The following is a 13,578-nucleotide window of genomic DNA, read 5'->3' as shown; positions in this document are numbered from 1 at the left end:
CTCCGCTACATACGTTCCCCACATTTGCCGACTTGCAATCCCGTTTCTCCCTTCCACGCTCAACCTTTTATCAATTCTTACAGATACGCCACTTTTTTGCCTCTACCCCTGGAGCACCGCCCATGGGAGGTAAATCGAGCTTTGAATCCCTCTGCTGCACCTGCCGATCAACTAAAGGCTTGCTCTCAACTATATACCAAATCTTGTTAGCTCACAACTCGCCCCTGAAAGAACCCCACGAAATGGCGTGGGAACGGGAGGTGGGTGAAACCCTGACGCCAGATGATTGGTCTGAGATTAGGCAGGAAATCTCCACGAGCTCCATTTCGGTCCGAATTAAAGAAAATGCCTACAAATTATATTATCGTTGGTACCTGGTGCCATCGCGTCTCCATTCAATTTACTCCTCTTGCTCGGATAGATGTTGGCGTCAGTGTGGCCAGCGCGGAACCCTGCTGCACATTTGGTGGAACTGCCCGCAGATTAAGGGATATTGGACTAGGGTCCATAGACTTATTTTTAAGGTCCTTGGACTGACGATCCCGATGTCACCTCTCTATTCCCTGCTCTCTCGCCCAATACCTCACACCCTTCGCCACCAACAGAAGCTAATTAAGCATATCCTAAATACGGCCAAATGCCAAATTGCGGCTAACTGGAAATCTCTGTCACCCCCCACAATCCCTGCTACCATTAATGCTATATGGCAAACTTATAGACTGGAACGTATTACTGCGGTTCTCCGGGACACCCCAGATAACTTTACCACTACGTGGTCACCCTGGACGTCAAACTTCGGTGCTGATCCTCCGCTAACTACCATATAAGATAATGGGAATCAACACGATACCCTATCCAACTAAGGATAACCTGACGCACTGCCCAGGCGGCTGGGACCGCCCGACCATCCCTCCCCTACCTCCCTCCCCAATTCTCTCCCTCCCCTTCTTTTCTCTTCTTGCCTCTTTTCTCTTCTACTTGTATCGTTAAATTTACTTTCTGCTCCTCTTTTATAAGCTATATTGTTCCACTGAGAGATATTCCTTCGCCCTTAGCTACGGTGCATACCAGACGCATAACACTACCTATTGATGGCTTTCCATGTATAGGCATACATATCTGTTTGATTCTCCACTTACTCGCTGTTGTACATGGATAGATATTCTGTCACTGCTAGTCAACTGTTAACTGCGTTATGTGCCAATGTGTGACACCTGTAATATATACTCTACGAATGTCTTGTTAAAAGTATAAAATTCAATAAAAACTTATTCTCAAAAAAAAAAAAAAAAGGCACATGGAGATTCTGCCTTATAAGGGTGAGGAATTGTTTGGGGATGGTCTCTGGGACCTCGTATCCACAGCAACAGCTGGGAAGAAATTTTTTTACCTCAGGTTTCCTCACAGCCTAAGAAAGCACTGTATTTTCAGGTACAGTCTTTTTCGGCTTCAGAAAAGCAAGCGGGTCAAAGGCGCTTCCTTTCTGCACAGAGACAAGGGAAGAAGGAAAAAGCTGCACCAGCAGCCAGTTCCCAGGATCAAAAATCTTCCCCCGCTTCCTCTGAGTCCACCGCAGGCGTTGGGGCTCCACAGGTGGAGACAGGTGCGGTAGGGGCGCGTCTCGGGAACTTCAGGGACCAGTGGGCTTGCCCACAGGTGGATCCCTAGGTTCTGCAAATAGTATCACAGGGATACAGGCTGGAGTTCGAGGCGACTCCCCCTCGCCGTTACCTCACATCAGCCTTGCCTGCTGCCCTCGGAGAAAGGTAGTACTGGCGGCAATTCACAAGCTGTACTTCCAGCAGGTGAAATCAGGGTACCCCTCCTTCAACAAGGCTGGGGTTACTATTCCAAAATGTTGTGGTACCGAAACCAGACGGTTCGGTGAGACCCATTCTAAAATTGAAAGCCTTGAACACTTATATACGAAGGTTCAAGTTCAAAATGGAATCGCTCAGGGCGATTATTGCAAGCCTGGAGAATTTCATGGTATCACTGGACATCAAGGATGCTTACCTGCATGTCCCTATTTACCCTCTTCACCAGGAGTACCTCAAAATTGTGGTACAGGATTGTCATTACCAATTCCAGACGTTGCCGTTGGTCTGTCCCCGGCACCGAGGTATTTACCAAGGTAATGGCCGGAATAATTATCCCGTACTTGGACGATCTCCTTATAAAGGCGAGGTCCAGGGAGCAGTTGTTCGGTGGAGTAGCACTATCTCGGGAAGTGCTACAACAGCACAGCTGGATTCTGAATATTCCAAAGTCGCAGCTGGTTCCTACGATGCGTCTACTGTTCCTGGGTATGGTTCTGGACACAGAACAGGATAAAAAGGGTTTCTCCCGGAGGAGAAGTCCAAGGAGTTGTCGTCTCTAGACAGAGACCTCCTAATACGTATACAGGTGTCGGTGCATCAATGCACGCGAGCCCTGGGAAGGATGGTAGCTTCTTACGAAGAAATTCCATTCGCCAGGTCCCATGCAAGGATTTTCCAGTGGGATCTGTTGGACAAGTGGTCCGGGTCGCATCTTCAGATGCATCGGCGGATAACCTTGTCTCCAAGGGCCAGGGTGTCGCTGTTGTGGTGGCTGCAGAGTGCTCATCTTCTAGGGGGCCGCAGATTCGGCATACAGGACTGGGTTCTGGTGACCACGGATGCCAGCCTTCGAGGCTGGGGGGCAGTCACACAGGGAAGAAACTTCCAAGGCTATGGAAAAGTCAGGAGACTTCCCTACACATAAATATTCTGGAACTAAGGGCCATTTACAATGCCCTAAGTCAGGCTAGACCCCTGCTTCAACACCGGCCAGTGCTGATCCAGTCAGACAACATCACGGCGGTCGCTCATGTAAACCGACAGGGTGGCACAAGAAGCAGGATGGCGATGGCAGAAGCCACAAGGATTCTCCGATGGGCGGAAAATCATGTGTTAGCACTGTCAGCAGTGTTCATTCCCGGAGTGGACAACTGAGAAGCAGACTTTCTTAGAAGACACGACCTCCACCCGGGAGAGTGGGGACTTCATCCAGAAGTTTTCCAAATGATTGTACACCGTTGGGAAAGGCCACAGGTGGACATGATGGCGTCCCACCTCAACAGAGATATTGCGCCAGGTCAAGGGACCCTCAGGCGATAGCTGTGGACGCTCTGGTAACACCGTGGGTGTACCAGTCGGTGTATGTGTTCCCTTCTCTGCCTCTCTTACCCAGGGTAATGAGAATAATAAGAAGGAGAGGAGTAAGAACTATACTCATTGTTCCGGGTTGGCCAAGAAGAGCTTGGTAACCAGAACTCCAAGATATGATCTCAGAGGACCCATGGCCTCTGCTGCTCAGACAGGACCTGCTGCAGCAAGGGGCCTGTCTGTTCCAAGACGTACCGCGGCTGCGTTTGACGGCATGGCGGTTGAACGCCGGATCCTGAAGGAAAAGGGCATTCCGGAGGAAGTTATCCCTACGCTAATTAAAGCTAGGAAAGAAGTGAACGCAAACCATTATCACCGCATATGGTGGAAATATGTTGCGTGCTGTGAGGCCAGGAAGGCCCCAAAGGAGAAATTTCAGCTAGGTCGATTTCTGCACTTCCTACAGTCATAGGTGACTATGGGCCTAAAATTGGGTTCCATGAAGGTCCAGATTTCGGCTCTATCGATTTTCTTCCAAAATAGAGCTGGCTTCACTGCCTGAAGTTCGGACTTTTGTTAAGGGAGTGCTGCATAGTCAGCCCCCGTTTGTGCCTCAAGTGGCACCGTGGGATCTCAACGTGGTGTTGGATTTCCTGAAGTCGCATTGGGCTGAGCCACTTAAATCCGTGGAGCTACAATACCTCACGTGGAAAGTGGTCATGCTGTGGGCCGTGGCGTCGGCCAGGCGTGTATCAGAATTGGCGGCTTTGTCATACAAAAGCCCTTATCTGTATTTTATATGGATAAGGCGGAATTGAGGACTCGTTCCCAATTCCTTCCTAAGGTGGTATCAGTTTTTCATGTGAACCAACCTATTGTGGTGCCTGCGGCTGCTTGGGACTTGGAGGATTCCAAGTTACTGGACGTAGTCAGGGCCCTGAAAAGTATATGTTTCCAGGACGGCTGGAGTCAGGAAAACTGACTCGCTATTTATCCTGTATGCACCCAACAAGCTGGGTGCTCCTGCTTCTAAGCAGACTATTGCTCGCTGGATCTGTAGCACGATTCAACTTGCACATGCTGCGGCTGGACTGCCGCACCCTAAATCTGTAAAAGCCCATTCCACGAGGAAAGGGGGCTCTTCTTGGGCGGCTGCCCGAGGGGTCTCGGCTTTACAACTTTGCCGAGCTGTTACTTGGTCGGGTTCAAACATTTTTGCAAGAGTCTACAAGTTTGATACCCTGGCTGAGGAGGACCTAGAGTTTGCTCATTCGGTGCTGCAGAGTCATCCGCACTCTCCCGCCCGTTTGGGAGCTTTGGTATAATCCCCATGGTCCTTACGGAGTCCCAGCGTCCACTTAGGACGTCGGAGAAAATAAGATTTTACTCACCGGTAAATCTATTTCTCGTAGTCCGTAGTGGATGCTGGGCGCCCATCCCAAGTGCGGATTGTCTGCAATACTTGTTTATAGTTATTGCCTAACTAAAGGGTTATTGTTGAGCCATCTGTTGAGAGGCTCAGTTATATTTCATACTGTTAACTGGGTATAGTATCACGAGTTATACGGTGTGATTGGTGTGGCTGGTATGAGTCTTACCCGGGATTCAAAATCCTTCCTATTTGTGTCAGCTCTTCCGGGCACAGTGTCCTAACTGAGGTCTGGAGGAGGGTCTTAGTGGGAGGAGCCAGTGCACACCAGGTAGTCCTAAAGCTTTCTTTAGTTGTGCCCAGTCTCCTGCGGAGCCGCTATTCCCCATGGTCCTTACGGAGTCCCAGCATCCACTACGGACTACGAGAAATAGATTTACCGGTGAGTAAAATCTTATTTTTTTATACACAGTTTCTCAAATGCTTTATATTCTTACACCACAAATTACAATATGATGGGACCCAGAATTTGCAAAGAAGGAAGCAAAGTTTTTAAATGACTGGTCCCTGGGACTTTGTGTGATCACTGCTATTAAAGTGAATAGTTACATTAGTTGAGAATCTCATGGAACTGACATGAGATCACAGCACTGCTATTGGTTCTACCTTGATGGTTCAAATATTTCATTATCATATTGTTGGAAAATATGTGGCTATTTCTCAGTAGAGACCGAAAGTGAGTTCCCTTCAGACCGCTCTCCACTCCAGTTGATTTTAGGGTAACTTTTCTGGCAGAGTATACAACCCAGGCAAATGAAACGCTGTTTAATCAGAATCACTTTTATATATTTTTTAATCTCCCAAAAATACATATAAACGTATAAAAACACACATACAGCCGGTGTTAAATTGAATTACAATATATTCGTTAAAAACACCATATAGGCAATTGATGACCATAGAACTATCATGCAATGCACCAAAAAAGACTTCACAATCCAATGTTTAAGCAGGTACAGCAGTTAGTATGCAGTCAATGCAAAGTCCATTAGTTTCCACTTATATTATATTGGACATCTGTCACTTTTCCCAAAGACCGTCACACTGTGCAGTGCATCCGGAAAGTATTCACAGCACTTCACTTTTTCCACATTTTGTTATGTTACAGCCTTATTCCAAAATGGAATAAATTCATTTTTTCCCTCACCATTCTACACAAAATACCCCATAATGACGTGAATAAAAGCATTTGAGATTTTTGCTAATTTATTAAAAATAAAAAAAAACTAATATCACATGTACATAAGTATTCACAGCCTTTGCTCAATACTTTGTTGATGCACCTTTGGCAGCTATTACAGCCTCAAGTCTTTTTGCATATGATGCCACAAGCTTGGCACACCTATCTTTAGGCAGTTTCGCCCATTCCTCTTTGCAGCACCTTTCAAGCTCCATCAGGTTGGATGGGAAGCGCCGGTGCACAGCCATTTTCAGATCTCTCCAGAGATGTTCAATCGGATTTAAGTCTGGGCTCTGGCTGGGCCACTCAAGGACATTCGCAGAGTTGTCCTGAAGCCACTCCTTTGCTATTTTGGTTGTGTGCTTAGGGTCGTTGTCCTGCTGAAAGATGAACCATCGCCCCAGTCTGAGGTCAGGAGCACTCTGGAGCAGGTTTTCATCCAGGATGTCTCTGTACAATGCTGCATTCATCTTTCGCTCTATCCTGACTAGTGTCCCAGTTCCTGCCACTGGAAAACATCCCCAGAGCATGATACTGACACCACCATGCTTCACTGTAGTGTTGGTATTGGCCTGGTGATGAGCGGTGCCTGGCATTCACGCCAAAGAGTTCAATCTTCCCGGAAGTGAACAAGCCCAACAGGCGAAACGCTTTTTCCACGGACCTTACAATGGGACCTTTCCATGGAGGATCGTTTGTTACCACCTGTCTCCTGAATTTGACACTATGAGTATAATTTTATTTATCTTTAACAAAGGTTTGAATTACCACTGTTATTTGTGCTTATCGCATTGGGCACACTAATGATTACTGCATACTATGCAGCTGGGATTTTCTGTGCATATTACAGCCTAATAATCCTACAGATTGCAGGTCAGACCTGTTCTTTGCACACTGCTCCATTATGATTGTTTACGCAGTGTGTTACACTCCACAAGTTGGTTTCATCCGTTACCCAAAGTAATGATTTTCTGCTACTGTACTCACAAGTGTTTCTCTGACGTCCTAGTGGATGCTGGGTACTCCGTAAGGACCATGGGGAATAGACGGGCTCCGCAGGAGACTGGGCACTCTTTAAAGAAAGATTAGGTACTACATCTGGTGTGCACTGGCTCCTCCCTCTATGCCCCTCCTCCAGACCTCAGTTAGAATCTTTGCCCGGCCAGAGCTGGATGCACTTAGTGGGCTCTCCTGAGTTCACTATAAAGAAAGTATTTGTTAGGTTTTTTATTTTCAGTGAGATCTGCTGGCAACAGACTCACTGCTACATGGGACTTAGGGGAGAGAAGCAAACCTACCTGCTTGCAGCTAGCTTGTGCTTCTAAGGCTACTGGACACCATTAGCTCCAGAGGGATCGAACACAGGGCCCGACCTCGATGGTCCGTTCCCGGAGCCGCGCCGCCGTCCCCCTTGCAGAGCCAGAAGACGGAAGATACCGGAGAAAATCGGCGGCTGAAGACTCCGGTCTTCAATAAGGTAGCGCACAGCACTGCAGCTGTGCGCCATTGCTCCCACACCACACCACACGCTCCGGTCACTGGTGGGTGCAGGGCGCTGGGGGGGGCGCCCTGGGCTGCAATTAGTATACCTTAATGGCAAACTGCACATAATACAGTTCTAAACTGTATATGTGCCTAATCCCCCGCCATAATTTTCATTAAAGAAGCGGGAGAAGCCTGCCGCTGAAGGGGCGGGGCTATCTTCCTCAGCACAGCCAGCGACATTTTCTCTTCACAGCTCAGCTGGAAGGACGCTCCCCAGGCTCTCCCCTGCAGTATACACTACAGAAAGGGTAAAAAAGAGAGGGGGGCACATAAATTTAGGCGCAAAATTGTGATATAAGCAGCTATTGGGGAAAATTCACTTTGTGTATAGTGTATATCCCTCTGTTATATAGCGCTCTGGTGTGTGCTGGCATACTCTCTCTCTGTCTCCCCAAAGGACTTTGTGGGGTCCTGTCCTCAGTCAGAGCATTCCCTGTGTGTGTGTGCGGTGTGTCGGTGCGGTTGTGTCGACATGTTTGATGAGGACGCTTACGTGGAGGCGGAGCAGGTGCCGATAAGTGTGATGTCGCCCCCTGCGGGGCAGACACCAGTATGGATGGATATGTGGAAGGTATTAACCGACAGTGTCAACTCCTTGCATAAAAGGTTCGATGACGCAGCTTTGGGACAGCCGGCATCTCAGCCCGCGCCTGCCCAGGCATCGCAGAGGCCATCAGGGGCTCAAAAACGCCCGCTACCTCAGATGGCAGACACAGATGTCGACACTGAGTATGACTCCAGTGTCGACGAGGATGAGACAAATGTACAATCCACAAGGGCCATCCGATGTATGATTACGGCAATGAAAAATGTGTTGCACATTTCTGACATTAACTCGGTTACCACAAAAAAGGGTATTATGTTTGGGGAGAAAAAGCAGCCAGTGACTTTTCCCCCATCTGATGAGTTAAATGAATTGTGTGAAGAAGCGTGGTGTTCCCTAGATAAGAAACTAGTGATTTCTAAGAGGTTACTAATGGCGTACCCTTTCCTGCCAACGGATAGGTTACGCTGGGAGACATCCCCTAGGGTGGACAAGGCGCTCACACGCTTATCAAAAAAGGTGGCACTGCCGTCTCAGGATACGGCCGCCTTAAAGGAGCCTGCAGATAGAAAGCAGGAGGCTATCCTGAAGTCTGTGTATACACACTCAGGTACTATACTGAGACCTGCTATTGCTTCAGCATGGATGTGTAGTGCTGCAGCAGCATGGTCTGATTCCCTGTCAGATAACATTGATTCCCTTGACAGAGATACTATTTTGCTAACTATAGAGCATATTAAAGACGTAGTCTTATATATGAGAGATGCACAGAGGGACATTTGCCGGCTGGCATCTAGAATTAATGCAATGTCCATTTCTGCCAGGAGAGTATTATGGACTCGGCAGTGGACAGGTGATGCTGATTCTAAAAGGCACATGGAAGTTTTGCCTTATAAGGGTGAGGAATTGTTTGGGGACGGTCTCTCGGACCTCGTGTCCACAGCAACAGCTGGGAAGTCTACTTTTTTACCTCAGGTGCCCTCACAGCCTAAGAAAGCACCGTATTAAGTACAGTCCTTTCGGCCTCAGAAAGGCAAGCGGGTCAGAGGCGCGTCCTTTCTGCCCAGAGGCAGGGGTAGAGGGAAAAAGCTGCACCAGACAGCCAGTTCCCAGGAACAAATATCCTCCCCTGCTTCCACTAAGTCCACCGCATGACGCTGGGGCTCCACAGGTGGAGCCAGGTGCGGTGGGGGCCCGTCTCCGGAACTTCAGCGACCAGTGGGTTCGCTCACAGGTGGATCTCTGGGCTCTACAGGTATCTCAGGGATACAAGCTGGAGTTCGAGACGTCTCCCCCTCGCCGTTACCTCAAATCAGCCTTGCCTGCTACTCCCAAGGAAAGGGAGGTAGTACTGGCGGCAATTCACAAGCTGTACCTCCAGCAGGTGATAATCAAAGTTCCTCTCCTTCAACAGGGACGAGGTTACTATTCCACAATGTTTGTGATACCGAAACCAGACGGTTAGGTGAGACCCATTCTAAATTTGAAATCCTTGAACACTTATATAAGGAAGTTCAAGTTCAAAATAGAATCGCTCAGGGCAGTTATTGTAAGCCTGGAAGAGGGGGATATTATGGTGTCACTGGACATCATGGATGCTTACCTACATGTCCCCATTTACCCACCTCAACAGGAGTACCTCAAGGTTGTGGTACAGAACTGCCATTACCAATTCCAGACGTTGCCATTTGGTCTGTCCACGGCACCAAGGGTGTGTTCCAAGGTAATGGCCAAAGTGATGATACTCCTTCGAAAGAAGGGAGTTATAATTATCCCGTACTTGGACGATCTCCTTATAAAGGCGAGGTCCAAGGAGCAGTCGTTGATCGGAGTAGCACTATCTCAGGAAGTGCTACAACAGCACGGCTGGATTCTGAATATCCCAAAGTCGCAGCGGGTTCCTACGACGTGTCTGCTGATATTGGGCATGTTTCTTGACACAGAACAGAAGAAGGAGTTTCTCCCGGAGGAGAAGGCCAAGGAGTTGTCATCTCTGGTCAGAGACCTCCTGAAACCAAAACAGGGGTCGGTGCATCATTGCACGCGAGTCCTGGAAAAGATGGTAGCTTCTTACGAAGCAATTCCCTTCGGCAGGTTCCATGCAAGGAACTTTCAGTGGGACCTGTTAGACAAGTGAGGATCGCATCTTGAGATGCATCGGCTGATCACCCTGTCCCCGAGTGCCAGGGTGTCTCTGCTGTGGTGGCTGCAGAATGCTCATCTTCTCGAGGGCCGCAGATTCGGCATTCAGGACTGGGTCCTGGTGACCACGGATACAAGCCTCCGAGGTTGGGGAGCAGTCACTCAGGGAAGAAACTTCCAAGGACAATGGTCGAGTCAGGAGACTTCCCTACACATAAATATTCTGGACCTAAGGGCCATTTACAATGCCCTAAGTCAAGCAGAACCCCTGCTTCAAAATCAGCCGGTACTGATTCAGTCAGACAACATCACGTCTGTCGCCCATGTAAACCGACAAGGCGGCACAAGAAGCAGGATGGCGTTGCCAGTAGCCACAAGGATTCTCCGATGGGCGGAGTATCACGTGCTAACACTGTCAGCAGTGTTCATTCCGGGTGTGGAAAACTAGGAAGCAGACTTCCTCAGCAGGCACGACCTCCACCCGGGAGAGTGGGGACTTCATCCAGAAGTCTTCACGCAGATTGTGAACCGTTGGGAACGACCACAGGTGGACATGATGGCGTCCCGCCTCAACAAAAAGCTAAAAAAGTATTGCGCCAGGTCAAGAGACCCTCAAGCGATAGCTGTGGACGCACTAGTGACACCGTGTGTGTACCAGTCGGTTTATGTGTTCCCTCCTCTTCCCCTCATAACCAAGGTACTGAGGATAGTAAGTAAGAGAGGAGTAAGAACTATATTCAAAGTGATAGAACAAGCCAACCTAAGTTGGAAAGGGCGCTGTGGGTGTGATTCCAATTTAAAAAGTGCAGCAGCTGCCTGTATAGGGTAGTTACACCTATATAGAAAAAACCAAACTGAAATACAACGACAATAAGGCTGCGCTTAGAGAGATGAATTGTCTAGATAACAAAATAAAATTTATTAAACTTAAAATCTGTCCATTGGACAATTAAAATGAAAATACACTGTGATAAATAGCCTCTAATCACCTTTTCAACAACACATAAGCTTGTTCCAAATAGACCATAGGACCCTATATGCTTAGAACCAATTAAATCCTGGGGCTATAGCATAGTCCCTGGGCTGGAGAATTAAGTCCCAACGCTGGAGGATTAGCAGTTCCAGTATTGTATCATGAATTTAAGGAAAGTCCTCACCAGTTGTGCATTTTGATGAACAAAAGTCCAGTCCTTAATTGTGGATGTGGTTCAAGTCGAGCAGGTTTTGGGGTCCTAGGTGGTCCAAGCTTGCGGTGATAAGTTGTGATGGGGTGATGTGGAGGCTCACACCTGACGCGTTTCACAGCTACTGCTGCTAATCCTCCAGCGTTGGGACTTAATTCTCCAGCCCAGGGACTATGCTATAGCCCCAGGATTTAATTGGTTCTAAGCATATAGGGTCCTATGGTCTATTTGGAACAAGCTTATGTGTTGTTGAAAAGGTGATTAGAGGCTATTTATCACAGTGTATTTTCATTTTAATTGTCCAATGGACAGATTTTAAGTTTAATAAATTTTATTTTGTTATCTAGACAATTCATCTCTCTAAGCGCAGCCTTATTGTCGTTGTATTTAAGAACTATATTCGTAGTTCCGTATTGGCCAAGAAGAACTTGGTACCCAGAACTACAAGAAATGATCCCGGAGGACCAATGGCCTCTGTCTCTCAGACAGGACCTGTTACTGCAGGGGCCCTGTCTGTTGCAAGACTTACCGCGGCTGCGTTTGAAGGCTTGGCGGTTGAACGCCGGATCCTAACTGAAAAGGGCGTTCCAGATGAAGTGATTCCTACGCTGTTAAAGGCTAGGAAAGACGCTGCCTGAAGTTCAGACGTTGTTAAGGGAGTGCTGTATATTCAGCCCCCTTTTGTGCCTCCAGTGGCACCTTGGGTTCTCAACGTAGTGTTGGATTTCCTAAAATCACATTGTTTTGAGCCACTTAAGACCGTGGAGTTGAAGTATCTCCCGTGGAAAGTGGTCATGTTTTTGGCCTTGGCTTCGGCTAGGCGTGTGTCAGAATTGGCGGCTTTGTCATGTAAAAGCCCTTATCTGATCTTCCATATGGACAGGGCAGAATTGAGGATTCGTCCCCAATTTCTCCCTAAGGTGGTATCAGCGTTTCATTTGAACCAACCTATTGTGGTGCCTGCGGCTACTCGGGACTTGGAGGATTCCAAGTTGCTGGACGTAGTCGGGGCCCTGAAAATCTATGTTTCGAGGACGGCTAGAGTCAGAAATACTGACTCGCTGTTTATCCTGCATGCACCCAACAAGCTGGGTGCTCCTGCTTCTAAGCAGACTATTGCTCGCTGGATCTGTAGCACGATTCAACTTGCACATTCTGCGGCTGGACTGCCGCATCCTAAATCAGTAAAAGCCCATTCCACGAGGAAGGGGGCTCTTCTTGGGCGGCTGCCCGAGGGGTCTCGGCTTTACAACTTTGCCGAGCTGCTACCTGGTCGGGGTCAAACACGTTTGCAAAATTCTACAAGTTTGATACCCTGGCTGAGGAGGACCTTGAGTTTGCTCATTCGGTGCTGCAGAGTCATCCGCACTCTCCCGCCCGTTTAGGAGCTTTGGTATAATCCCCATGGTCCTTACGGAGTACCCAGCATCCACTAGGACGTCAGAGAAAATAAGAATTTACTCACCGGTAATTCTATTTCTCATTGTCCGTAATGGATGCTGGGAGCCCGTCCCAAGTGCGGACTTCTGCAATACTTGTATATAGTTATTGCTTAACTATAGGGTTATTGTTCTGAGCCATCTGTTGAATGAGGCTCAGCTATTGTTCATACTGTTAACTGGGTATAGTTATCACGAGTTGTACAGTGTGATTGGTGTGGCTGGTATGAGTCTTACCCTGGATTCCAAATCCTTTCCTAGTAATGTCAGCTCTTCCGGGCACAGTTTCCCTAACTGAGGTCTGGAGGAGGGGCATAGAGGGAGGAGCCAGTGCACACCAGATGTAGTACCTAATCTTTCTTTAAAGAGTGCCCAGTCTCCTGCGGAGCCGTCTATTCCCCATGGTCCTTACGGAGTACCCAGCATCCACTACGGACTACGAGAAATAGAATTACCGGTGAGTAAATTCTTATTTTTTTCACCAAAGGAATGTATATGTGATTTATATTTGGATTCACAAATCTACCTGACGCTCCATATTTGTGACTTGGTTTCTTTATTTCTCCCTTGGGATACTAACCAATAGCCGAATCCTAATTAGTGTAAAAACCTTTTGAACATTTTTTTCTTCTCTTTTCCATTGCTCACTATTTTTCCGTGGACTCTCATCCACGATCCAGGGTGTACTACGTCACCGAGTGGCAATTGTTTCACCTTGCCTAACGTGGAAAGCAGATCCACATATTACATGGCTTTATCTTTCTAATCTCCCTATCTTACCATTCCTATATAGGTGCACTCTCATTGGTAGATAGCCTCTCTACTATCATACCACGCTGCTAATGCCCGATCTTGTCCGATCTTGGAAGCCAAACAGCGTTGGTCCGGGTTAGTACCTTGAGGGGAGACTCCCTGGGAATACCCGGTGTTGTAGAGTAGGGACTATTCCCCTTCCTTGGAAGGGTGGACACCAACAGCAGTATCACC

General features: G+C 47.9%; 1 protein-coding gene and 1 pseudogene across 3 annotated transcripts in view; both read left to right on the top strand.

The window, feature by feature from the left end:
* Window positions 1-13,578, top strand: part of CEP192 (centrosomal protein 192) — a 639,877-nt gene that overhangs the window by 208,812 nt on the left and 417,487 nt on the right. The window lies entirely within an intron of this gene.
* On the top strand, window positions 13,410-13,528 carry LOC134929772 (5S ribosomal RNA; annotated as a pseudogene).

Source organism: Pseudophryne corroboree, chromosome 5 (genome assembly GCF_028390025.1).
Source record: "Pseudophryne corroboree isolate aPseCor3 chromosome 5, aPseCor3.hap2, whole genome shotgun sequence".
In the NCBI taxonomy this organism is placed as follows: domain Eukaryota; kingdom Metazoa; phylum Chordata; class Amphibia; order Anura; family Myobatrachidae; genus Pseudophryne; species Pseudophryne corroboree.
Note: the sequence above shows the minus strand (reverse complement) of the source record. Positions and strands in the feature narration are given on the sequence as shown.